Source organism: Schistocerca nitens, chromosome 1 (genome assembly GCF_023898315.1).
Source record: "Schistocerca nitens isolate TAMUIC-IGC-003100 chromosome 1, iqSchNite1.1, whole genome shotgun sequence".
Taxonomy (NCBI): domain Eukaryota; kingdom Metazoa; phylum Arthropoda; class Insecta; order Orthoptera; family Acrididae; genus Schistocerca; species Schistocerca nitens.
Window position 1 is genome coordinate 1,326,196,411 of NC_064614.1, and position 26,662 is coordinate 1,326,223,072.

The following is a 26,662-nucleotide window of genomic DNA, read 5'->3' on the forward strand; positions in this document are numbered from 1 at the left end:
TCCCTTGCACCTTCCCATTGACGATGAAAAACAGAAATTGCATCGGATTTAAATATAAGATACACAATGCCGACTTAAGTACAGGAAGACTAAGTCTCCCTACTGTCTATGTTTTGAGCGTTTCCTGTGTCATCAGTTTTACTTTTCGATGCACCTCTGCATGTTTACTATTTCCCTTGGACCTTCCCATTCACGAAGAAACACAGAAATTTAATCGGAAATAAATATAAGAGACACAATGCCGACTTAAGTACAGGAAGACTGAGTCTTCCTACTGTCTATGTTTTGAGCGTTTCCTCTGTCACCTGTTTTACATTCCGATGCACCTCTGCAGGTTTACTGTATCCCTTCGACCTTCCCATTGACGATGAACCACAGAAATTGCATCGGAATTAAATATAAGAGACACAATGCCGACTTAAGTACAGGAAGACTGAGTCTTCCTACTGTCTATATTTTGAGCGTTTCCTGTGTCACTAGTTTTACATTCCGATGCACCTCTGCAGGTTTACTTTATCCCTTGGACCTTCACAGTGACGATGAAACACGGAAATCGCATCGGAATTAAAGTTAAAAGACACGATGCCGACTTAAGTACAAGAAAACTGAGTCTTCTTAGGGTCTATGTTTTGAGCGTTTCCCTTGTCACCAGTTTTACATTCCGATGGACTTCTGCAGGTATACTGCTACCCTTCGTCCTTCCCATTGACGATGAAACACAGAAATTGCATCGGAATTAAATATAAGAGTCACAATGCTGCCGACATAAGTACACGAAGACTGAGTCTTCCTACTGTCTATGTTTTGAGCGTTTCCTGTGTCATCAGTTTTACTTTCCGATGCACTTTTGCAGGTTTACTGTATACCTTGGACCTTCCCATTGACGATGAAACACAGAAATTGCATCGGAATTAAATGTAAGAGACACAATGCGGACTTAAGTACAGGAAGACTGAGTCTTCCTACTCCCTATGTTTTGAGCGTTTCCTGTGTCACCAGTTTTACATTCCGATGCACCTCTGCAGGTTTACTGTATCCCTTGGACCTTCACAGTGACGATGAAACACGGAAATCGCATCGGAATTAAAGGTAAAAGACACGATGCCGACTTAAGTACAAGAAAACAGAGTCTTCTTACGGTCTATGTTTGAGCGTTTCCTGTGTCACCAGTGTTACATTCCGATGCACCTCTGCAGGTTTACTGTATCCCTTGGACCTTCCCATTGACGATGAAACACAGAAATTGCATCGGAATTAAATATAAGAGACACAATGCCGACTTAAGTACAGGAAGACTGAGTCTTCCTACTGTCTATGTTTTTAGCGTTTCCTGTGTCACCAGTTTCACATTCTGATGCACCTCTGCAGGTTTACTGTATCCCTTGGACCTTCCCATTGACGATGAAACACAGAAATTGCATCGGAATTAAATATAAGAGACACAATGCCGACTTAAGTACAGGAAGACTGAGTCTTCCTAATGTCTATAATTTGAGCGTTTCCTGTGTCACCAGTTTTACATTCTGATGCACCTCTACAGGTTTACTGTATACCTTGGACCTTCACAATGACGATGAAACACAGAAATTGCATCGAAATTAAATATAAGAGACACAATGCAGACTTAAGTACAGGAAGACTAAGTCTTACTACTGTCTATGTTTTGAGCGTTTCCTGTGTCATCAGTTTTACTTTCCGATGCACCTCTGCAGGTTTACTATATCCCTTGGACCTTCCCATTCACGATGAAACACAGATATTTCATCGGAAATAAATATAAGAGACACAATGCCGACTTAAGTACAGGAAGACTGAGTCTTCCTACTGTCTATGTTTTGAGCGTTTCCTGTGTCATCAGTTTTACATTCCGATTCACTTTTGCAGGATTACTGTATTCATGCGACCTTCCCATTGACGATGAAACACAGAAATTGCATCGGAATTAAATATAATAGACACAATGCTGCCATAAGTACAAGAAAACAGAGTCTTCTTACGGTCTATGTTTGAGCGTTTCCTGTGACACCAGTTTTACATTCCGATGCACCTCTGTAGGTTTACACTGTCCCTTCGACTTTCCCATTGGTAATGAAACACAGAAATTGCATCGGAATTAAATATAAGAGACACAATGCCGACTTAAGTCCAGGAAGACTGAGTATTCCTACTGTCTATGTTTTGAGCGTTTCCCTTGTCACCAATTTTACATTCCGATGCACCTCTGCAGGTATACTGTTTCCCTTCGACCTTCCCACTGACGATGAAAAACAGAAATTGCATCGGAATTAAATATAATAGACACAATGCTGCCATAAGTCAAGAAAACAGAGTCTTCTTACGGTCTATGTTTGAGCGTTTCCTGTGTCACCAGTTTTACATTCCGATGCACCTCTGCAGGCTTACTGTATCCCTTGGACCTTCCCATTGACGATGAAACACAGAAATTGCATCGGAATTAAATGTAAGAGACACAATGCCGATTTAAGTACAGGAAGACTGAGTCTTCCCACTGTCTATGTTTTTAGCGTTTCCTGTGTCACCAGTTTTACATTCTGATGCACATCTGCAGGTTTACTGTATCCCTTGGACCTTCCCACTGACGATGAAACACAGAAATTGCATCGGAATTAAATATAAGAGACACAATGCCGACTTAAGTACAGGAAGACCGAGTCTTCCTAATGTCTATAATTTGAGCGTTTCCTGTGTCACCAGTTTTACATTCTGATGCACCTCTACAGGTTTACTGTATACCTTGGACCTTCACAGTGACGATGAAACACAGAAATTGCATCGAAATTAAATATAAGAGACACAATGCCGACTTAAGTACAGGAAGACTAAGTCTTACTACTGTCTATGTTTTGAGCGTTTCCTGTGTCATCAGTTTTACTTTCCGATGCACCTCTGCAGGTTTACTATATCCCTTGGACCTTCCCATTCACGATGAAACACAGATATTTCATCGGAAATAAATATAAGAGACACAATGCCGACTTAAGTACAGGAGCAGTGAGTCTCCCTACTGTCTATGTTTTGAGCGTTTCCTGTGTCACCAGTTTTACATTCTGATGCACCTCTGCAGGTTTACTGTATCCCTTGGACCTTCACAGTGACGATGAAACACAGAAATTGCATCGGAATTAAATATGAGAGACACAATGCCGACTTAAGTACAGGAAGACTGAGTCTTCCTACTGTCTATATTTTGAGCGTTTCCTGTGTCACTAGTTTTACATTCCGTTGCACCTCTGCAGGTTTACTGTATCCCTTGGACCTTCACAGTGACGATGAATCACAGAAATCGCATCGGAATTAAAGGTAAAAGACACAATGCCGACTTAAGTACAAGAAAACTGAGTCTTCTTAGGGTCTATGTTTTGAGCGTTTCCCTTGTCACCAGTTTTACATTCCGATGCACCTCTGCAGGTATACTGTTTCTCTTCGTCCTTCCCATTGACGATAAAACACAGAAATTGCATCGGAATTAAATATAAGAGTCACAATGCTGCCGACATAAGTACAGGAAGACTGAGTCTTCCTACTGTCTATGTTTTGAGCGTTTCCTGTGTCATCACTTTTACATTCCGATGCACTTTGCAGGTTTACTGTATCCATGCGACCTTCCCATTCACGATGAAACACAGAAATTGCATCGGATTTAAATATAAGAGTCACAATGCTGCCGACATAAGTGCAGGAAGACTGAGTCTTCCTACTGTCTATGATTTGAGCGTTTCCTGTGTCATTAGTTTTACATTCCGATGCACTTCGGAGGTTTACTGTATCCATGCGACATTCCCATTGACGATGAAACACAGAAATTGCATCGATTTAAATATAAGAGACACAATGCCGACTTAAGTTCAGGAAGACTGAGTATTCCTACTGTCTATGTTTTCAGCGTTTCCCTTGTCACCAGTTTTACATTCCGATGCACCTCTGCAGGTATACTGTTTCCCTTCGACCTTCCCACTGACGATGAAAAACAGAAATTGCATCGGAATTTAATATAATAGACACAATGCTGCCATAAGTACAAGAAAACTGAGTCTTCTTACGGTCTATGTTTGAGCGTTTCCTGTGTCACCAGTTTTACATTCCGATGCACCTCTGTAGGTTTACTGTGTCTCTTCGACTTTCCCATTGGCAATGAAACACAGAAATTGCATGGGAATTAAATATAAGAGACACAACGACGACTTAAGTACAAGAAAACTGAGTCTTCTTACGGTCTATGTTTTGAGCGTTTTCTGTGTCACCAGATTTACATTCCGATGCACTTCTGCAGGTTTACTGTATCCCTTGGACCTTCCCATTGACGATGAAAAACAGAAATTGCATCGGATTTAAATATAAGATACACAATGCCGACTTAAGTACAGGTAGACTAAGTCTCCCTACTGTCTATGTTTTGAGCGTTTCCTGTGTCATCAGTTTTACTTTCCGATGCACCTCTGCATGTTTACTATATCCCTTGGACCTTCACATTCACGATGAAACACAGAAATTTAATCGGATATAAATATAAGAGACACAATGCCGACTTAAGTACAGGAAGACTGAGTCTTCCTACTGTCTATGATTTGAGCGTTTCCTGTGTCACCAGTTTTACATTCCGATGCACCTCTGCAGGTTTACTGTATCGCTTCGACCTTCCCATTGACGATGAAACACAGAAATTGCATCGGAATTAAATATAAGAGACACAATCCCGACTTAAGTACAGGAAGACTGAGTCTTCCTACTGACTATGTTTTGAGCGTTTCCTGTGTCACTAGTTTTACATTCCGATGCACCTCTGCTGGTTCACTGAATCACTTGGACCTTCCCATTGACGATGAAACACAGAAATTGCATCGGAATTAAATGTAAGAGACACAATGCCGACTTAAGTACAGGAAGACTGAGTCTTCCTACTGTCTATCTTTTTAGCGTGTCCTGTGTCACCAGTTTTACATTCTGATGCACCTCTGCAGGTTTACTGTACCCCTTGGACCTTCCCATTGACGATGAAACACAGAAATTGCATCGGAATTAAATATAAGAGACACAATGCCGACTTAAGTACAGGAAGACTGAGTCTTCCTAATGTCTATAATTTGAGCGACTCCTGTGTCACTAGTTTTACATTCTGATGCACCTCTACAGGTTTACTGTATACCCTGGACCTTCACAGTGACGATGAAACACAGAAATTGCATCGAAATTAAATATAAGAGACACAATGCCGACTTAAGTACAGGAATACTAAGTCTTACTACTGTCTCTGTTTTGAGCGTTTCCTGTGTCATCAGTTTTACTTTCCGATGCACCTCTGCAGGTTTACTATATCGCTTGGACCTTCCCATTCACGGTGAAACACAGATATTTCATCGGAAATAAATATAAGAGACACAATGCCGACTTAAGTACAGGAAGACTGAGTCTTCCTACTGTCTATGTTTTGAGCGTTTCCTGTGTCACAAGTTTTACATTCTGATGCCTCTCTGCAGGTTTACTGTATCCCTTGGACCTTCACAGTGACGATGAAACACAGAAATAGCATCGGAATTAAATATAAGAGACACAATGCCGACTTAAGTACAGGAAGACTGAGTCTTCCTACTGACTATGTTTTGAGCGTTTCCTGTGTCACTAGTTTTACATTCCGATGCACCTTTGCAGATTTACTGTATCCCTTGGACCTTCCCATTGACGATGAAACACAGAAATTGCATCGGAATTAAATATAAGAGACACAATGCCGACTTAAGTACAGGAAGACCGAGTCTTCCTACTGTCTATGTTTTGAGCGTTTCCTGTGTCACCAGTTTTACATTCTGATGCACCTCTGTAGGTTTACTGTATCCCTTGGACCTTCCCATTGACGATGAAACACAGATATTGCATCTGAGTTAAATATAAGAGACACAATGCCGACTTTAGTACAAGAAAACTGAGTCTTCTTACGGTGTATGTTTTGAGCGATTCCTGTGTCACCAGTTTCACATTCTGATGCACCTCTGCAGGTTTACTGTATCCCTTGCACCTTCCCATTGACGATGAAAAACAGAAATTGCATCGGATTTAAATATAAGATACACAATGCCGACTTAAGTACAGGAAGACTAAGTCTCCCTACTGTCTATGTTTTGAGCGTTTCCTGTGTCATCAGTTTTACATTCCGATGCACTTCTGCAGGTATACTGTTACCCTTCGTCCTTCCCATTGACGATGAAACACAGAAATTGCATCGGAATTAAATATAAGAGTCACAATGCTGCCGACATAAGTACACGAAGACTGAGTCTTCCTACTGTCTATGTTTTGAGCGTTTCCTGTGTCATCAGTTTTACATTCCGATGCACTTTTGCAGGTTTACTGTATACCTTGGACCTTCCCATTGACGATGAAACACAGAAATTGCATCGGAATTAAATGTAAGAGACACAATGCGGACTTAAGTACAGGAAGACTGAGTCTTCCTACTCCCTATGTTTTGAGCGTTTCCTGTGTCACCAGTTTTACATTCCGATGCACCTCTGCAGGTTTACTGTATCCCTTGGACCTTCCCATTGACGATGAAACACAGAAATTGCATGGGAATTAAATATAAGAGACACAACGCCGACTTAAGTACAAGAAAACAGAGTCTTCTTACGGTCTATGTTTGAGCGTTTCCTGTGTCACCAGTTTTACATTCCGATGCACCTCTGCAGGTTTACTGTATCCCTTGGACCTTCCCATTGACGATGAAACACAGAAATTGCATCGGAATTAAATGTAAGAGACACAATGCCGGCTTAAGTACAGGAAGACTGAGTCTTCCTACTGTCTATGTTTTTAGCGTTACCTGTGTCACCAGTTTCACATTCTGATGCACCTCTGCAGGTTTACTGTATCACTTGGACCTTCCCATTGACGATGAAACACAGAAATTGCATCGGAATTAAATATAAGAGACACAATGCCGACTTAAGTACAGGAAGACTGAGTCTTCCTAATGTCTATAATTTGAGCGTTTCCTGTGTCACCAGTTTTACATTCTGATGCACCTCTACAGGTTTACTGTATACCTTGGACCGTCACAGTGACGATGAAACACAGAAATTGCATCGAAATTAAATATAAGAGACACAATGCCGACTTAAGTACAGGAAGACTAAGTCTTACTACTGTCTATGTTTTGAGCGTTTCCTGTGTCATCAGTTTTACTTTCCGATGCACCTCTGCAGGTTTACTATATCCCTTGGACCTTCCCATTCACGATGAAACACAGATATTTCATCGGAAATAAATATAAGAGACACAATGCCGACTTAAGTACAGGAAGACTGAGTCTTCCTACTGTCTATGTTTTGAGCGTTTCCTGTGTCACCAGTTTTACATTCTGATGCACCTCTGCAGGTTTACTGTATCCCTTGGACCTTCACAGTGACGATGAAACACAGAAATTGCATCGGAATTAAATATGAGAGACACAATGCCGACTTAAGTACAGGAAGACTGAGTCTTCCTACTGTCTATGTTTTGAGCGTTTCCTGTGTCACTAGTTTTACATTCCGATGCACCTTTGCAGGTTTACTGTATCCCTTGGACCTTCCCATTGACGATGAAACACAGAAATTGCATCGGTATTAAATATAAGAGACACAATGCCGACTTAAGTACAGGAAGACTGAGTCTCCCTACTGTCTATGTTTTGAGCGTTTCCTGTGTCACCAGTTTTACATTCTGATGCACCTCTGCAAGTTTACTGTATCCCTTGGACCTTCCCATTGACGATGAAACACAGATATTGCATCGGAATTAAATATAAGAGACACAATGCCGACTTAAGTACAAGAAAACAGTCTTCTTAGAGTCAATGTTTTGAGCGTTTCCTGTGTCACCAGTTTTACATTCCGATGCACATCTGCAGGTTTACTGTATCCCCTGGACCATCCCATTGGCGATGAAACACACAAATTGCATCGAAATTAAATATAAGAGACACAATGCCGACTTAAGTACAGGAATACTGAGTCTTCCTACTGTCTATGTTTTCAGCGTTTCCTGTGTCACCAGTTTTACATTCCGATGCACCTCTGCCGGTTTACTGTATCCCTAGCACCTTCCCATTGTCGATGAAACACAGAAATCGCATCGGAATTAAATATAAGAGACACAATGCCGACTTAAGTACAGGAAGACTGAGACTTCCTACTGTCTATGTTTTGAGCGTTTCCTGTGTCACCAGTTTTACATTCGGATGCACATCTGCAGGTTTACTGTATCCCTTGGACCTCCCCATTGACGATGAAACACAGAAATTGCATCGGAATTAAATAGAAGAGTCACAATGTCGACTTAAGTACAGGAAGAGTTTGTCTTTCTATTGTCTATGTTTTGAGCGTTTCCTGTGTCACCAGTTTTACATTCCGATGCACCTCTACTGGTTTACTGTATCCATTGGACCTTCCATTGGCGATGAAACACAGAAATTGCATCGGAATTAAATATAAGAGACACCATGCCGACTTAAGTAAAGGAAGACTGAGTCTTCCTACTGTCTATGTTTTGAGCCTTTCCTGTGTCACCAGTATTACATTTCGATGCACCTCTTCAGGTTTACTGTATCCATTGGACCTTCCATTGACGATGAAACACAGAAATTGCATGGGAATTAGATATAAGAGACACAACGACGACACAAGTACAAGAAAACTGAGTCTTCTTACGGTCTATGTTTTGAGCGTTTTCTGTGTCACCAGTTTTACATTCCGATGCACATCTGCAGGTTTACTGTATCCACTGGACCATCCCATTGGCGATGAAACACACAAATTGCATCGAAATTAAATATAAGAGACACAATGCCGACTTAAGTTCAGGAAGACTGAGTCTCCCTACTGTCTATGTTTTGAGCGTTTCCTGTGTCACCAGTTTTACATTCTGATGCACCTCTGCAAGTTTACTGTATCCCTTGGACCTTCCCATTGACGATGAAACACAGATATTGCATCGGAATTAAATATAAGAGACACAATGCCGACTTAAGTACAAGAAAACAGTCTTCTTACAGTCAATGTTTTGAGCGTTTCCTGTGTCACCAGTTTTACATTCCGATGCACCTCTGCAGGTTTACTGTATCCCTTGGACCTTCTCATTGGCGATGAAACACAGAAATGGCATCGGATTTAAATATAAGAGACACAATGATGACTTAAGTACAGGAAGACTGAGTCTTCCTACTGTCTATGTTTTGAGCGTTTCCTGTGTCACCAGTTTTACATTCCGATGCATCTCTGCAGGTTTACTGTATCCCTTGGACCTTCACAGTGACGATGAAACACAGAAATCGCATCGGAATTAAAGGTAAAAAACACACTGCCGACTTAAGTACAAGAAAACTGAGTCTTATTAGGGTCTATGTTTTGAGCGTTTCCCTTGTCACCAGTTTTACATTCCGATGCACCTCTGCAGGTATACTGTTTCCCTTCGACCTTCCCATTGACGATGAAACACAGAAATTGCATCGGAATTAAATATAAGAGACATAATGCCGACATAAGTACAGGAAGACTGAAACTTCCTACTGTCTATGTTTTGAGCGTTTCCTGTGTCACTAGTTTTACATTCCGATGCACATCTGCAGGTTTACTGTATCCCTTGGACCTTCACAGTGACGATGAAACACAGAAATCGCGTCGCAATTAAAGGTAAAAGACACAATGCCGACTTAAGTACAAGAAAACTGAGTCTTCTTAGGGTCTATGTTTTGAGCGTTTCCCTTGTCACCAGTTTTACATTCCGATGCACCTCTGCAGTTATACTGTTTCCCTTCGACCTTCCCATTCACGATGAAAAACAGAAATTGCATCGGAATTAAATATAATAGACACAATGCTGCCATAAGTACAAGGAAACAGAGTCTTCTTACGGTCTATGTTTGAGCGTTTCCTGTGTCACCAGTTTTACATTCCGTTGCAACTCTGTAGGTTTACTGTGTCCCTTCGACTTTCCCATTGGCAATGAAACACAGAAATTGCATCGGAATTAAATATAAGAGACACAACGCCGACCTAAGTACAGGAAGACTGAGTCTTCCTACTGTCTATGTTTTGAGCGTTTGTTATGTCACCAGTATTACATTCCGATGCACCTCTGCAGGTTTACTGTATCCATTGGACCTTCCCATTGACGATGAAACACAGAAATTGCATGGGAATTAAATATAAGACACACAACGACGACTTAAGTACAAGAAAACTGAGTCTTCTTACGGTCTATGTTTTGAGCGTTTTCTGTGTCACCAGATTTACATTCCTATGCACCTCTGCAGGTTTACTGTATCCCTTGGACCTTCCCATTGACGATGAAAAACAGAAATTGCATCGGATTTAAATATAAGATACACTATGCCGACTTAAGTACAGGAAGACTAAGTCTCCCTACTGTCTATGTTTTGAGCGATTCCTGTGTCATCAGTTTTACATTCCGATGCACCTCTGCATGTTTACTATATCCCTTCGACCTTCCCATTCACGATGAAACACAGAAATTTAATCGGAAATATATATAAGAGACACAATGCCGACTTAAGTACAGGAAGACTGAGTCTTCCTAGTGTCTATGTTTTGAGCGTTTCCTGTGTCACTAGTTTTACATTCCGATGCACCTCTGCAGGTTTACTGTATCCCTTCCACCTTCCCATTGACGATGAAACACAGAAATTGCATCGGAATTAAATATAAGAGACACAATGCCGACTTAAGTACAGGAAGACTAAGTCTTCCTACTGTCTATGCTTTGAGCGTTTCCTGTGTCACTAGTTTTACATTCCGATGCACCTCTGCAGGTTTACTGTATCCCTTGGACTTTCCCATTGACGATGAAACATAGAAATTAAATCGGAATTAAATATATGAGATACAATGCGGACTTCAGTACAGGAAGACTGAGTCTTCCTACTGTCTATAATTTGAGCGTTTCCTGTGTCACCAGTTTTACATTCCGATGCACCTCTACAGGTTTACTGTATGCCTTGGACCATCACAGTGACGATGAAACACAGAAATTGCATCGAAATTAAATATAAGAGACACAATGCCGACTTAAGTACAGCAAGTCTAAGTCTTCCTACTGTCTATGTTTTGAGCGTTTCCTGTGTCATCGGTTTTTCTTTCCGATTCACCTCTGCAGGTTTACTATATCCCTTGGACCTATCCATTCACGATGAAACACAGAAATTTCATCTGAAATAAATATAAGAGACACAATGCCGACTTAAGTACAGGAAGACTGAGTCTTCCTACTGTCTATGTTTTGAGCGTTTCCTGTGTCATCAGTTTTACATTCCGATGCACCTCGGAGGTTTACTGTATCCATGCGACATTCCCATTGACGATGAAACACAGAAATTGCATCGATTTAAATATAAGAGACACAATGCCGACTTAAGTTCAGGAAGACTGAGTATTACTACTGTCTATGTTTTGAGCGTTTCCCTTGTCACCAGTTTTACATTCCGATGCACCTCTGCAGGTATACTGTTTCCCTTCGACCTTCCCACTGACGATGAAAAACAGAAATTGCATCGGAATTTAATATAATAGTCACAATGCTGCCATAAGTACAAGAAAACTGAGTCTTCCTACTGACTATGTTTTTAGCGTTTCCTGTGTCACCAGTTTTACATTCTGATGCACCTCTGCAGGTATACTGTATCCCTTGGACCTTCCCATTGACGATGAAACACAGAAATTGCATCGGAATTAAATATAAGAGACACAATGCCGACTTAAGTACAGGAAGACTGAGTCTTCCTAATGTCTATAATTTGAGCGATTCCTGTGTCACCAGTTTTACATTCTGATGCACCTCTACAGGTTTACTGTATACCTTGGACCTTCACAGTGACGATGAAACACAGAAATTGCATCGAAATTAAATATAAGAGACACAATGCCGACTTAAGTACAGGAATACTAAGTCTTACTACTGTCTATGTTTTGAGCGTTTCCTGTGTCATCAGTTTTACTTTCCGATGCACCTCTGCAGGTTTACTATATCCCTTGGACCTTCCCATTCACGGTGAAACACACCTATTTCATCGGAAATACATATAAGAGACACAATGCCGACTTAAGTACAGGAAGACTGAGTCTTCCTACTGTCTATGTTTTGAGCGTTTCCTGTGTCACCAGTTTTACATTCTGATGCACCTCTGCAGGTTTACTGTATCACTTGGACCTTCACAGTGACGATGAAACACAGAAATAGCATCGGAATTAAATATAAGAGACACAATGCCGACTTAAGTACAGGAAGACTGAGTCTTCCTAATGTCTATAATTTGAGCGTTTCCTGTGTCACCAGTTTTACATTCGGATGCACCTCTACAGGTTTACTGTATACCTTGGACCTTCACAGTGACGATGAAACACAGAAATTGCATCGAAATTAAATATAAGAGACACAATGCCGACTTAAGTACAGGAAGACTAAGACTTACTACTGTCTATGTTTTGAGCGTTTCCTGTGTCATCAGTTTTACTTTCCGATGCACCTCTGCAGGTTTACTATATCCCTTGGACCTTCCCATTCACGATGAAACCCAGATATTTCATCGGAAATAAATATAAGAGACACAATGCCGACTTAAGTACAGGAAGACTGAGTCTTCCTACTGTCTATGTTTTGAGCGTTTCCTGTGTCACCAGTTTTACATTCTGATGCACCTCTGCAGGTTTCCTGTATCCCTTGGACCTTCACAGTGACGATGAAACACGGAAATCGCATCGGAATTAAAGGTAAAAGACACGATGCCGACTTAAGTACAAGAAAACTGAGTCTTCTTAGGGTCTATGTTTTTAGCGTTTCCCTTGTCACCAGTTTTACATTCGGATGCACCTCTGCAGGTATACTGTTTCCCTTCGTCCTTCCCATTGACGATGAAACACAGAAATTGCATCGGAATTAAATATAAGAGTCACAATGCTGCCGACATAAGTACAGGAAGACTGAGTCTTCCTACTGTCTATGTTTTGAGCGTTTCCTGTGTCATCAGTTTTACATTACGATGCACTTTTGCAGGTTTACTGTATCCATGCGACCTTCCCATTGACGATGAAACACAGAAATTGCATCGGAATTATACATAATAGACACAATGCTGCCATAAGTACAAGAAAACAGAGTCTTCTTACAGTCTATGTTTGAGCGTTTCCTGTGTCCCCAGTTTTACATTCCGATGCACCTCTGTAGGTTTACACTGTCCCTTCGACTTTCCCATTGGCAATGAAACACAGAAATTGCACCGGAATTAAATATTAGAGACACAATGCCGACTTAAGTTCAGGAAGACTGAGTATTCCTACTGTCTACGTTTTGAGCGTTTCCCTTGTCACCAGTTTTAAATTCCGATGCACCTCTGCAGGTATACTGTTTCCCTTCGACCTTCCCACTGACGATGAAAAACAGAAATTGCATCGGAATTAAATATAATAGACACAATGCTGCCATAAGTACAAGAAAACAGAGTCTTCTTACGGTCTGTGTTTGAGCGTTTCCTGTGTCACCAGTTTTACATTCCGATGAACCTCTGCAGGTTTACTGCATCCCTTGGACCTTCCCATTGACGATGAAACACAGAAATTGCATCGGAATTAAATGTAAGAGACACAATGCCGACTTAAGTACAGGAAGACTGAGTCTTCCTACTGTCTATGTTTTTAGCGTTTCCTGTGTCACCAGTTTTACATTCTGATGCACCTCTGCAGGTTTACAGTATCCCTTGGACCTTCCCATTGACGATGAAACACAGAAATTGCATCGGAATTAAATATAAGAGACACAATGCCGACTTAAGTACAGGAAGACTGAGTCTTCCTAATGTCTATAATTTGAGCGTTTCCTGTGTCACCAGTTTTACATTCGGATGCACCTCTACAGGTTTACTGTATACCTTGGACCTTCACAGTGACGATGAAACACAGAAATTGCATCGAAATTAAATATAAGAGACACAATGCCGACTTAAGTACAGGAAGACTAAGACTTACTACTGTCTATGTTTTGAGCGTTTCCTGTGTCATCAGTTTTACTTTCCGATGCACCTCTGCAGGTTTACTATATCCCTTGGACCTTCCCATTCACGATGAAACCCAGATATTTCATCGGAAATAAATATAAGAGACACAATGCCGACTTAAGTACAGGAAGACTGAGTCTTCCTACTGTCTATGTTTTGAGCGTTTCCTGTGTCACCAGTTTTACATTCTGATGCACCTCTGCAGGTTTCCTGTATCCCTTGGACCTTCACAGTGACGATGAAACACAGAAATTGCATCGGAATTAAATATAAGAGACACAATGCCGACTTAAGTACAGGAAGACTGAGTCTTCCTACTGTCTATGTTTTGAGCGTTTCCTGTGTCACTAGTTTTACATTCCGATGCACCTTTGCAGGTTTACTGTATCCCTTGGACCTTCCCATTGACGATGAAACACAGAAATTGCATCGGTATTAAATATAAGAGACACAATGCCGACTTAAGTACAGGAAGACTGAGTCTTCCTACTGTCTATGTTTTGAGCGTTTCCTGTGTCACCAGTTTTACATTCTGATGCACCTCTGCAAGTTTACTGTATCCCTTGGACCTTCCCATTGACGATGAAACACAGATATTGCATCGGAATTAAATATAAGAGACACAATGCCGACTTAAGTACAAGAAAACAGTCTTCTTACAGTCAATGTTTTGAGCGTTTCCTGTGTCACCAGTTTCACATTCCGATGCACATCTGCAGGTTTACTGTATCCCCTGGACCACCCCATTGGCGATGAAACACACAAATTCCATCGAAATTAAATATAAGAGACACAATGCCGACTTAAGTACAGGAAGACGGAGTCTTCCTACTGTCTATGTTTTGAGCGTTTCCTGTGTCACCAGTTTTACATTCCCATGCACCTCTGCCGGTTTACTGTATCCCTTGCACCTTCCCATTGTCGATGAAACACAGAAATCGCGTCGGAATTAAATATAAGAGACACAATGCCGACTTAAGTACAGGAAGACTGAGACTTCCTACTGTCTATGTTTTGAGCGTTTCCTGTGTCACCAGTTTTACATTCGGATGCACATCTTTAGGTTTACTGTATCCCTTGGACCTTCCCATTGACGATGAAACACAGAAATTGCATCGGAATTAAATAGAAGAGTCACAATGTCGACTTAAGTACAGGAAGAGTTTGTCTTTCTATTGTCTATGTTTTGAGCGTTTCCTGTGTCACCAGTTTTACATTCCGATGCACCTCTGCTGGTTTACTGTATCCATTGGACCTTCCATTGACGATGAAACACAGAAATTGCATCGGAATTAAATATAAGAGACACCATGCCGACTTAAGTAAAGTTAGACTGAGTCTTCCTACTGTCTATGTTTTGAGCCTTTCCTGTGTCACCAGTATTACATTTCGATGCACCTCTTCAGGTTTACTGTATCCATTGGACCTTCCATTGACGATGAAACACAGAAATTGCATGGGAATTAAATATAAGAGACACAACGACGACACAAGTACAAGAAAACTGAGTCTTCTTACGGTCTATGTTTTGAGCGTTTTCTGTGTCACCAGATTTACATTCCGATGCACTTCTGCAGGTTTACTGTATCCCTTGGACCTTCCCATTGACGATGAAAAACAGAAATTGCATCGGATTTAAATATAAGATACACAATGCCGACTTAAGTACAGGTAGACTAAGTCTCCCTACTGTCTATGTTTTTAGCGTTTCCTGTGTCATCAGTTTTACTTTCCGATGCACCTCTGCATGTTTACTATATCCCTTGGACCTTCACATTCACGATGAAACACAGAAATTTAATCGGATATAAATATAAGAGACACAATGCCGACTTAAGTACAGGAAGACTGAGTCTTCCTACTGTCTATGATTTGAGCGTTTCCTGTGTCACCAGTTTTACATTCCGATGCACCTCTGCAGGTTTACTGTATCGCTTCGACCTTCCCATTGACGATGAAACACAGAAATTGCATCGGAATTAAATATAAGAGACACAATCCCGACTTAAGTACAGGAAGACTGAGTCTTCCTACTGACTATGTTTTGAGCGTTTCCTGTGTCACTAGTTTTACATTCCGATGCACCTCTGCTGGTTCACTGAATCACTTGGACCTTCCCATTGACGATGAAACACAGAAATTGCATCGGAATTAAATGTAAGAGACACAATGCCGACTTAAGTACAGGAAGACTGAGTCTTCCTACTGTCTATCTTTTTAGCGTGTCCTGTGTCACCAGTTTTACATTCTGATGCACCTCTGCAGGTTTACTGTACCCCTTGGACCTTCCCATTGACGATGAAACACAGAAATTGCATCGGAATTAAATATAAGAGACACAATGCCGACTTAAGTACAGGAAGACTGAGTCTTCCTAATGTCTATAATTTGAGCGACTCCTGTGTCACCAGTTTTACATTCTGATGCACCTCTACAGGTTTACTGTATACCTTGGACCTTCACAGTGACGATGAAACACAGAAATTGCATCGAAATTAAATATAAGAGACACAATGCCGACTTAAGTACAGGAATACTAAGTCTTACTACTGTCTCTGTTTTGAGCGTTTCCTGTGTCATCAGTTTTACTTTCCGATGCACCTCTGCAGGTTTACTATATCGCTTGGACCTTCCCATTCACGGTGAAACACAGATATTTCATCGGAAATAAATATAAGAGACACAATGCCGACTTAAGTACAGGAAGACTGAGTCTTCCTACTGTCTATGTTTTGAGCGTTTCCTGTGTCACAAGTTTTACATTCTGATGCCTCTCTGCAGGTTTACTGTATCCCATGGACCTTCACAGTGACGATGAAACACAGAAATAGCATCGGAATTAAATATAAGAGACACAATGCCGACTTAAGTACAGGAAGACTGAGTCTTCCTACTGACTATGTTTTGAGCGTTTCCTGTGTCACTAGTTTTACATTCCGATGCACCTTTGCAGATTTACTGTATCCCTTGGACCTTCCCATTGACGATGAAACACAGAAATTGCATCGGAATTAAATATAAGAGACACAATGCCGACTTAAGTACAGGAAGACCGAGTCTTCCTACTGTCTATGTTTTGAGCGTTTCCTGTGTCACCAGTTTTACATTCTGATGCACCTCTGTAGGTTTACTGTATCCCTTGGACCTTCCCATTGACGATGAAACACAGATATTGCATCTGAGTTAAATATAAGAGACACAATGCCGACTTTAGTACAAGAAAACTGAGTCTTCTTACGGTGTATGTTTTGAGCGATTCCTGTGTCACCAGTTTCACATTCTGATGCACCTCTGCAGGTTTACTGTATCCCTTGCACCTTCCCATTGACGATGAAAAACAGAAATTGCATCGGATTTAAATATAAGATACACAATGCCGACTTAAGTACAGGAAGACTAAGTCTCCCTACTGTCTATGTTTTGAGCGTTTCCTGTGTCATCAGTTTTACTTTTCGATGCACCTCTGCATGTTTACTATTTCCCTTGGACCTACCCATTCACGAAGAAACACAGAAATTTAATCGGAAATAAATATAAGAGACACAATGCCGACTTAAGTACAGGAAGACTGAGTCTTCCTACTGTCTATGTTTTGAGCGTTTCCTCTGTCACCTGTTTTACATTCCGATGCACCTCTGCAGGTTTACTGTATCCCTTCGACCTTCCCATTGACGATGAACCACAGAAATTGCATCGGAATTAAATATAAGAGACACAATGCCGACTTAAGTACAGGAAGACTGAGTCTTCCTACTGTCTATATTTTGAGCGTTTCCTGTGTCACTAGTTTTACATTCCGATGCACCTCTGCAGGTTTACTGTATCCCTTGGACCTTCACACTGACGATGAAACACGGAAATCGCATCGGAATTAAAGTTAAAAGACACGATGCCGACTTAAGTACAAGAAAACTGAGTCTTCTTAGGGTCTATGTTTTGAGCGTTTCCCTTGTCACCAGTTTTACATTCCGATGCACTTCTGCAGGTATACTGTTACCCTTCGTCCTTCCCATTGACGATGAAACACAGAAATTGCATCGGAATTAAATATAAGAGTCACAATGCTGCCGACATAAGTACACGAAGACTGAGTCTTCCTACTGTCTATGTTTTGAGCGTTTCCTGTGTCATCAGTTTTACATTCCGATGCACTTTTGCAGGTTTACTGTATACCTTGGACCTTCCCATTGACGATGAAACACAGAAATTGCATCGGAATTAAATGTAAGAGACACAATGCGGACTTAAGTACAGGAAGACTGAGTCTTCCTACTCCCTATGTTTTGAGCGTTTCCTGTGTCACCAGTTTTACATTCCGATGCACCTCTGCAGGTTTACTGTATCCCTTGGACCTTCCCATTGACGATGAAACACAGAAATTGCATGGGAATTAAATATAAGAGACACAACGCCGACTTAAGTACAAGAAAACAGAGTCTTCTTACGGTCTATGTTTGAGCGTTTCCTGTGTCACCAGTTTTACATTCCGATGCACCTCTGCAGGTTTACTGTATCCCTTGGACCTTCCCATTGACGATGAAACACAGAAATTGCATCGGAATTAAATGTAAGAGACACAATGCCGGCTTAAGTACAGGAAGACTGAGTCTTCCTACTGTCTATGTTTTTAGCGTTTCCTGTGTCACCAGTTTCACATTCTGATGCACCTCTGCAGGTTTACTGTATCCCTTGGACCTTCCCATTGACGATGAAACACAGAAATTGCATCGGAATTAAATATAAGAGACACAATGCCGACTTAAGTACAGGAAGACTGAGTCTTCCTAATGTCTATAATTTGAGCGTTTCCTGTGTCACCAGTTTTACATTCTGATGCACCTCTACAGGTTTACTGTATACCTTGGACCGTCACAGTGACGATGAAACACAGAAATTGCATCGAAATTAAATATAAGAGACACAATGCCGACTTAAGTACAGGAAGACTAAGTCATACTACTGTCTATGTTTTGAGCGTTTCCTGTGTCATCAGTTTTACTTTCCGATGCACCTCTGCAGGTTTACTATATCCCTTGGACCTTCCCATTCACGATGAAACACAGATATTTCATCGGAAATAAATATAAGAGACACAATGCCGACTTAAGTACAGGAAGACTGAGTCTTCCTACTGTCTATGTTTTGAGCGTTTCCTGTGTCACCAGTTTTACATTCTGATGCACCTCTGCAGGTTTACTGTATCCCTTGGACCTTCACAGTGACGATGAAACACAGAAATTGCATCGGAATTAAATATGAGAGACACAATGCCGACTTAAGTACAGGAAGACTGAGTCTTCCTACTGTCTATGTTTTGAGCGTTTCCTGTGTCACTAGTTTTACATTCCGATGCACCTTTGCAGGTTTACTGTATCCCTTGGACCTTCCCATTGACGATGAAACACAGAAATTGCATCGGTATTAAATATAAGAGACACAATGCCGACTTAAGTACAGGAAGACTGAGTCTCCCTACTGTCTATGTTTTGAGCGTTTCCTGTGTCACCAGTTTTACATTCTGATGCACCTCTGCAAGTTTACTGTATCCCTTGGACCTTCCCATTGATGATGAAACACAGATATTGCATCGGAATTAAATATAAGAGACACAATGCCGACTTAAGTACAAGAAAACAGTCTTCTTACAGTCAATGTTTTGAGCGTTTCCTGTGTCACCAGTTTTACATTCCGATGCACATCTGCAGGTTTACTGTATCCCCTGGACCATCCCATTGGCGATGAAACACACAAATTGCATCGAAATTAAATATAAGAGACACAATGCCGACTTAAGTACAGGAATACTGAGTCTTCCTACTGTCTATGTTTTCAGCGTTTCCTGTGTCACCAGTTTTACATTCCGATGCACCTCTGCCGGTTTACTGTATCCCTAGCACCTTCCCATTGTCGATGAAACACAGAAATCGCATCGGAATTAAATATAAGAGACACAATGCCGACTTAAGTACAGGAAGACTGAGACTTCCTACTGTCTATGTTTTGAGCGTTTCCTGTGTCACCAGTTTTACATTCGGATGCACATCTGCAGGTTTACTGTATCCCTTGGACCTCCCCATTGACGATGAAACACAGAAATTGCATCGGAATTAAATAGAAGAGTCACAATGTCGACTTAAGTACAGGAAGAGTTTGTCTTTCTATTGTCTATGTTTTGAGCGTTTCCTGTGTCACCAGTTTTACATTCCGATGCACCTCTACTGGTTTACTGTATCCATTGGACCTTCCATTGACGATGAAACACAGAAATTGCATCGGAATTAAATATAAGAGACACCATGCCGACTTAAGTAAAGGAAGACTGAGTCTTCCTACTGTCTATGTTTTGAGCCTTTCCTGTGTCACCAGTATTACATTTCGATGCACCTCTTCAGGTTTACTGTATCCATTGGACCTTCCATTGACGATGAAACACAGAAATTGCATGGGAATTAGATATAAGAGACACAACGACGACACAAGTACAAGAAAACTGAGTCTTCTTACGGTCTATGTTTTGAGCGTTTTCTGTGTCACCAGTTTTACATTCCGATGCACATCTGCAGGTTTACTGTTTCCACTGGACCATCCCATTGGCGATGAAACACACAAATTGCATCGAAATTAAATATAAGAGACACAATGCCGACTTAAGTTCAGGAAGACTGAGTCTCCCTACTGTCTATGTTTTGAGCGTTTCCTGTGTCACCAGTTTTACATTCTGATGCACCTCTGCAAGTTTACTGTATCCCTTGGACCTTCCCATTGACGATGAAACACAGATATTGCATCGGAATTAAATATAAGAGACACAATGCCGACTTAAGTACAAGAAAACAGTCTTCTTACAGTCAATGTTTTGAGCGTTTCCTGTGTCACCAGTTTTACATTCCGATGCACCTCTGCAGGTTTACTGTATCCCTTGGACTTTCACAGTGACGATGAAACACAGAAATCGCGTCGCAATTAAAGGTAAAAGACACAATGCCGACTTAAGTACAAGAAAACTGAGTCTTCTTAGGGTCTATGTTTTGAGCGTTTCCCTTGTCACCAGTTTTACATTCCGATGCACCTCTGCAGTTATACTGTTTCCCTTCGACATTCCCATTCACGATGAAAAACAGAAATTGCATCGGAATTAAATATAATAGACACAATGCTGCCATAAGTACAAGGAAACAGAGTCTTCTTACGGTCTATGTTTGAGCGTTTCCTGTGTCACCAGTTTTACATTCCGTTGCAACTCTGTAGGTTTACTGTGTCCCTTCGACTTTCCCATTAGCAATGAAACACAGAAATTGCATCGGAATTAAATATAAGAGACACAACGCCGACCTAAGTACAGGAAGACTGAGTCTTCCTACTGTCTATGTTTTGAGCGTTTGTTATGTCACCAGTATTACATTCCGATGCACCTCTGCAGGTTTACTGTATCCATTGGACCTTCCCATTGACGATGAAACACAGAAATTGCATGGGAATTAAATATAAGACACACAACGACGACTTAAGTACAAGAAAACTGAGTCTTCTTACGGTCTATGTTTTGAGCGTTTTCTGTGTCACCAGATTTACATTCCTATGCACCTCTGCAGGTTTACTGTATCCCTTGGACCTTCCCATTGACGATGAAAAACAGAAATTGCATCGGATTTAAATATAAGATACACTATGCCGACTTAAGTACAGGAAGACTAAGTCTCCCTACTGTCTATGTTTTGAGCGATTCCTGTGTCATCAGTTTTACATTCCGATGCACCTCTGCATGTTTACTATATCCCTTCGACCTTCCCATTCACGATGAAACACAGAAATTTAATCGGAAATATACATAAGAGACACAATGCCGACTTAAGTACAGGAAGACTGAGTCTTCCTAGTGTCTATGTTTTGAGCGTTTCCTGTGTCACTAGTTTTACATTCCGATGCACCTCTGCAGGTTTACTGTATCCCTTCCACCTTCCCATTGACGATGAAACACAGAAATTGCATCGGAATTAAATATAAGAGACACAATGCCGACTTAAGTACAGGAAGACTAAGTCTTCCTACTGTCTATGCTTTGAGCGTTTCCTGTGTCACTAGTTTTACATTCCGATGCACCTCTGCAGGTTTACTGTATCCCTTGGACCTTCCCATTGACGATGAAACATAGAAATTAAATCGGAATTAAATATATGAGATACAATGCGGACTTAAGTACAGGAAGACTGAGTCTTCCTACTGTCTATAATTTGAGCGTTTCCTGTGTCACCAGTTTTACATTCCGATGCACCTCTACAGGTTTACTGTATGCCTTGGACCATCACAGTGACGATGAAACACAGAAATTGCATCGAAATTAAATATAAGAGACACAATGCCGACTTAAGTACAGCAAGTCTAAGTCTTCCTACTGTCTATGTTTTGAGCGTTTCCTGTGTCATCGGTTTTTCTTTCCGATTCACCTCTGCAGGTTTACTATATCCCTTGGACCTATCCATTCACGATGAAACACAGAAATTTCATCTGAAATAAATATAAGAGACACAATGCCGACTTAAGTACAGGAAGACTGAGTCTTCCTACTGTCTATGTTTTGAGCGTTTCCTGTGTCATCAGTTTTACATTCCGATGCACCTCGGAGGTTTACTGTATCCATGCGACATTCCCATTGACGATGAAACACAGAAATTGCATCGATTTAAATATAAGAGACACAATGCCGACTTAAGTTCCGGAAGACTGAGTATTACTACTGTCTATGTTTTGAGCGTTTCCCTTGTCACCAGTTTTACATTCCGATGCACCTCTGCAGGTATACTGTTTCCCTTCGACCTTCCCACTGACGATGAAAAACAGAAATTGCATCGGAATTTAATATAATAGTCACAATGCTGCCATAACTACAAGAAAACTGAGTCTTCCTACTGACTATGTTTTTAGCGTTTCCTGTGTCACCAGTTTTACATTCTGATGCACCTTTGCAGGTTTACTGTATCCCTTGGACCTTCCCATTGACGATGAAACACAGAAATTGCATCGGAATTAAATATAAGAGACACAATGCCGACTTAAGTACAGGAAGACTGAGTCTTCCTAATGTCTATAATTTGAGCGATTCCTGTGTCACCAGTTTTACATTCTGATGCACCTCTACAGGTTTACTGTATACCTTGGACCTTCACAGTGACGATGAAACACAGAAATTGCATCGAAATTAAATATAAGAGACACAATGCCGACTTAAGTAGAGGAATACTAAGTCTTACTACTGTCTATGTTTTGAGCGTTTCCTGTGTCATCAGTTTTACTTTCCGATGCACCTCTGCAGGTTTACTATATCCCTTGGACCTTCCCATTCACGGTGAAACACACCTATTTCATCGGAAATAAATATAAGAGACACAATGCCGACTTAAGTACAGGAAGAGTGAGTCTTCCTACTGTCTATGTTTTGAGCGTTTCCTGTGTCACCAGTTTTACATTCTGATGCACCTCTGCAGGTTTACTGTATCACTTGGACCTTCACAGTGACGATGAAACACAGAAATAGCATCGGAATTAAATATAAGAGACACAATGCCGACTTAAGTACAGGAAGACTGAGTCTTCCTACTGACTATGTTTTGAGCGTTTCCTGTGTCACTAGTTTTACATTCCGATGCACCTTTGCAGGTTTACTGTATCCCTTGCACCTTCCCATTGACGATGAAAAACAGAAATTGCATCGGATTTAAATATAAGATACACAATGCCGACTTAAGTACAGGAAGACTAAGTCTCCCTACTGTCTATGTTTTGAGCGTTTCCTGTGTCATCAGTTTTACTTTCCGATGCACCTCTGCATGTTTACTATATCCCTTGGACCTTCCCATTCACGAAGGAACACAGAAGTTTAATCGGAAATAAATATAAGGGACACAATGCCGACTTAAGTACAGGAAGACTGAGTCTTCCTACTGTCTATGTTTTGAGCGTTTCCTCTGTCACCAGTTTTACATTCCGATGCACCTCTGCAGGTTTACTGTATCCCTTCGACCTTCCCATTGACGATGAAACACAGAAATTGCATCGGAATTAAATATAAGAGACACAATGCCGACTTAAGTACAGGAAGACCGAGTCTTCCTACTGTCTATATTTTGAGCGTTTCCTGTGTCACTAGTTTTACATTCCGATGCACCTCTGCAGGTTCACTGTATCCCTTGGACCTTCACAGTGACGATGAAACACGGAAATCGCATCGGAATTAAAGGTAAAAGACACGATGCCGACTTAAGTACAAGAAAACTGAGTCTTCTTAGGGTCTATGTTTTTAGCGTTTCCCTTGTCACCAGTTTTACATTCGGATGCACCTCTGCAGGTATACTGTTTCCCTTCGTCCTTCCCATTGACGATGAAACACAGAAATTGCATCGGAATTAAATATAAGAGTCACAATGCTGCCGACATAAGTACAGGAAGACTGAGTCTTCCTACTGTCTATGTTTTGAGCGTTTCCTGTGTCATCAGTTTTACATTACGATGCACTTTTGCAGGTTTACTGTATCCATGCGACCTTCCCATTGACGATGAAACACAGAAATTGCATCGGAATTAAACATAATAGACACAATGCTGCCATAAGTACAAGAAAACAGAGTCTTCTTACAGTCTATGTTTGAGCGTTTCCTGTGTCCCCAGTTTTACATTCCGATGCACCTCTGTAGGTTTACACTGTCCCTTCGACTTTCCCATTGGCAATGAAACACAGAAATTGCATCGGAATTAAATATTAGAGACACAATGCCGACTTAAGTTCAGGAAGACTGAGTATTCCTACTGTCTACGTTTTGAGCGTTTCCCTTGTCACCAGTTTTAAATTCCGATGCACCTCTGCAGGTATACTGTTTCCCTTCGACCTTCCCACTGACGATGAAAAACAGAAATTGCATCGGAATTAAATATAATAGACACAATGCTGCCATAAGTACAAGAAAACAGAGTCTTCTTACGGTCTGTGTTTGAGCGTTTCCTGTGTCACCAGTTTTACATTCCGATGAACCTCTGCAGGTTTACTGCATCCCTTGGACCTTCCCATTGACGATGAAACACAGAAATTGCATCGGAATTAAATGTAAGAGACACAATGCCGACTTAAGTACAGGTAGACTGAGTCTTCCTACTGTCTATGTTTTTAGCGTTTCCTGTGTCACCAGTTTTACATTCTGATGCACCTCTGCAGGTTTACAGTATCCCTTGGACCTTCCCATTGACGATGAAACACAGAAATTGCATCGGAATTAAATATAAGAGACACAATGCCGACTTAAGTACAGGAAGACTGAGTCTTCCTAATGTCTATAATTTGAGCGTTTCCTGTGTCACCAGTTTTACATTCGGATGCACCTCTACAGGTTTACTGTATACCTTGGACCTTCACAGTGACGATGAAACACAGAAATTGCATCGAAATTAAATATAAGAGACACAATGCCGACTTAAGTACAGGAAGACTAAGTCTTACTACTGTCTATGTTTTGAGCGTTTCCTGTGTCATCAGTTTTACTTTCCGATGCACCTCTGCAGGTTTACTATATCCCTTGGACCTTCCCATTCACGATGAAACCCAGATATTTCATCGGAAATAAATATAAGAGACACAATGCCGACTTAAGTACAGGAAGACTGAGTCTTCCTACTGTCTATGTTTTGAGCGTTTCCTGTGTCACCAGTTTTACATTCTGATGCACCTCTGCAGGTTTCCTGTATCCCTTGGACCTTCACAGTGACGATGAAACACAGAAATTGCATCGGAATTAAATATAAGAGACACAATGCCGACTTAAGTACAGGAAGACTGAGTCTTCCTACTGTCTATGTTTTGAGCGTTTCCTGTGTCACTAGTTTTACATTCCGATGCACCTTTGCAGGTTTACTGTATCCCTTGGACCTTCCCATTGACGATGAAACACAGAAATTGCATCGGTATTAAATATAAGAGACACAATGCCGACTTAAGTACAGGAAGACTGAGTCTTCCTACTGTCTATGTTTTGAGCGTTTCCTGTGTCACCAGTTTTACATTCTGATGCACCTCTGCAAGTTTACTGTATCCCTTGGACCTTCCCATTGACGATGAAACACAGATATTGCATCGGAATTAAATATAAGAGACACAATGCCGACTTAAGTACAAGAAAACAGTCTTCTTACAGTCAATGTTTTGAGCGTTTCCTGTGTCACCAGTTTCACATTCCGATGCACATCTGCAGGTTTACTGTATCCCCTGGACCACCCCATTGGCGATGAAACACACAAATTGCATCGAAATTAAATATAAGAGACACAATGCCGACTTAAGTACAAGAAGACTGAGTCTTCCTACTGTCTATGTTTTGAGCGTTTCCTGTGTCACCAGTTTTACATTCCCATGCACCTCTGCCGGTTTACTGTATCCCTTGCACCTTCCCATTGTCGATGAAACACAGAAATCGCGTCGGAATTAAATATAAGAGACACAATGCCGACTTAAGTACAGGAAGACTGAGACTTCCTACTGTCTATGTTTTGAGCGTTTCCTGTGTCACCAGTTTTACATTCGGATGCACATCTTTAGGTTTACTCTATCCCTTGGACCTTCCCATT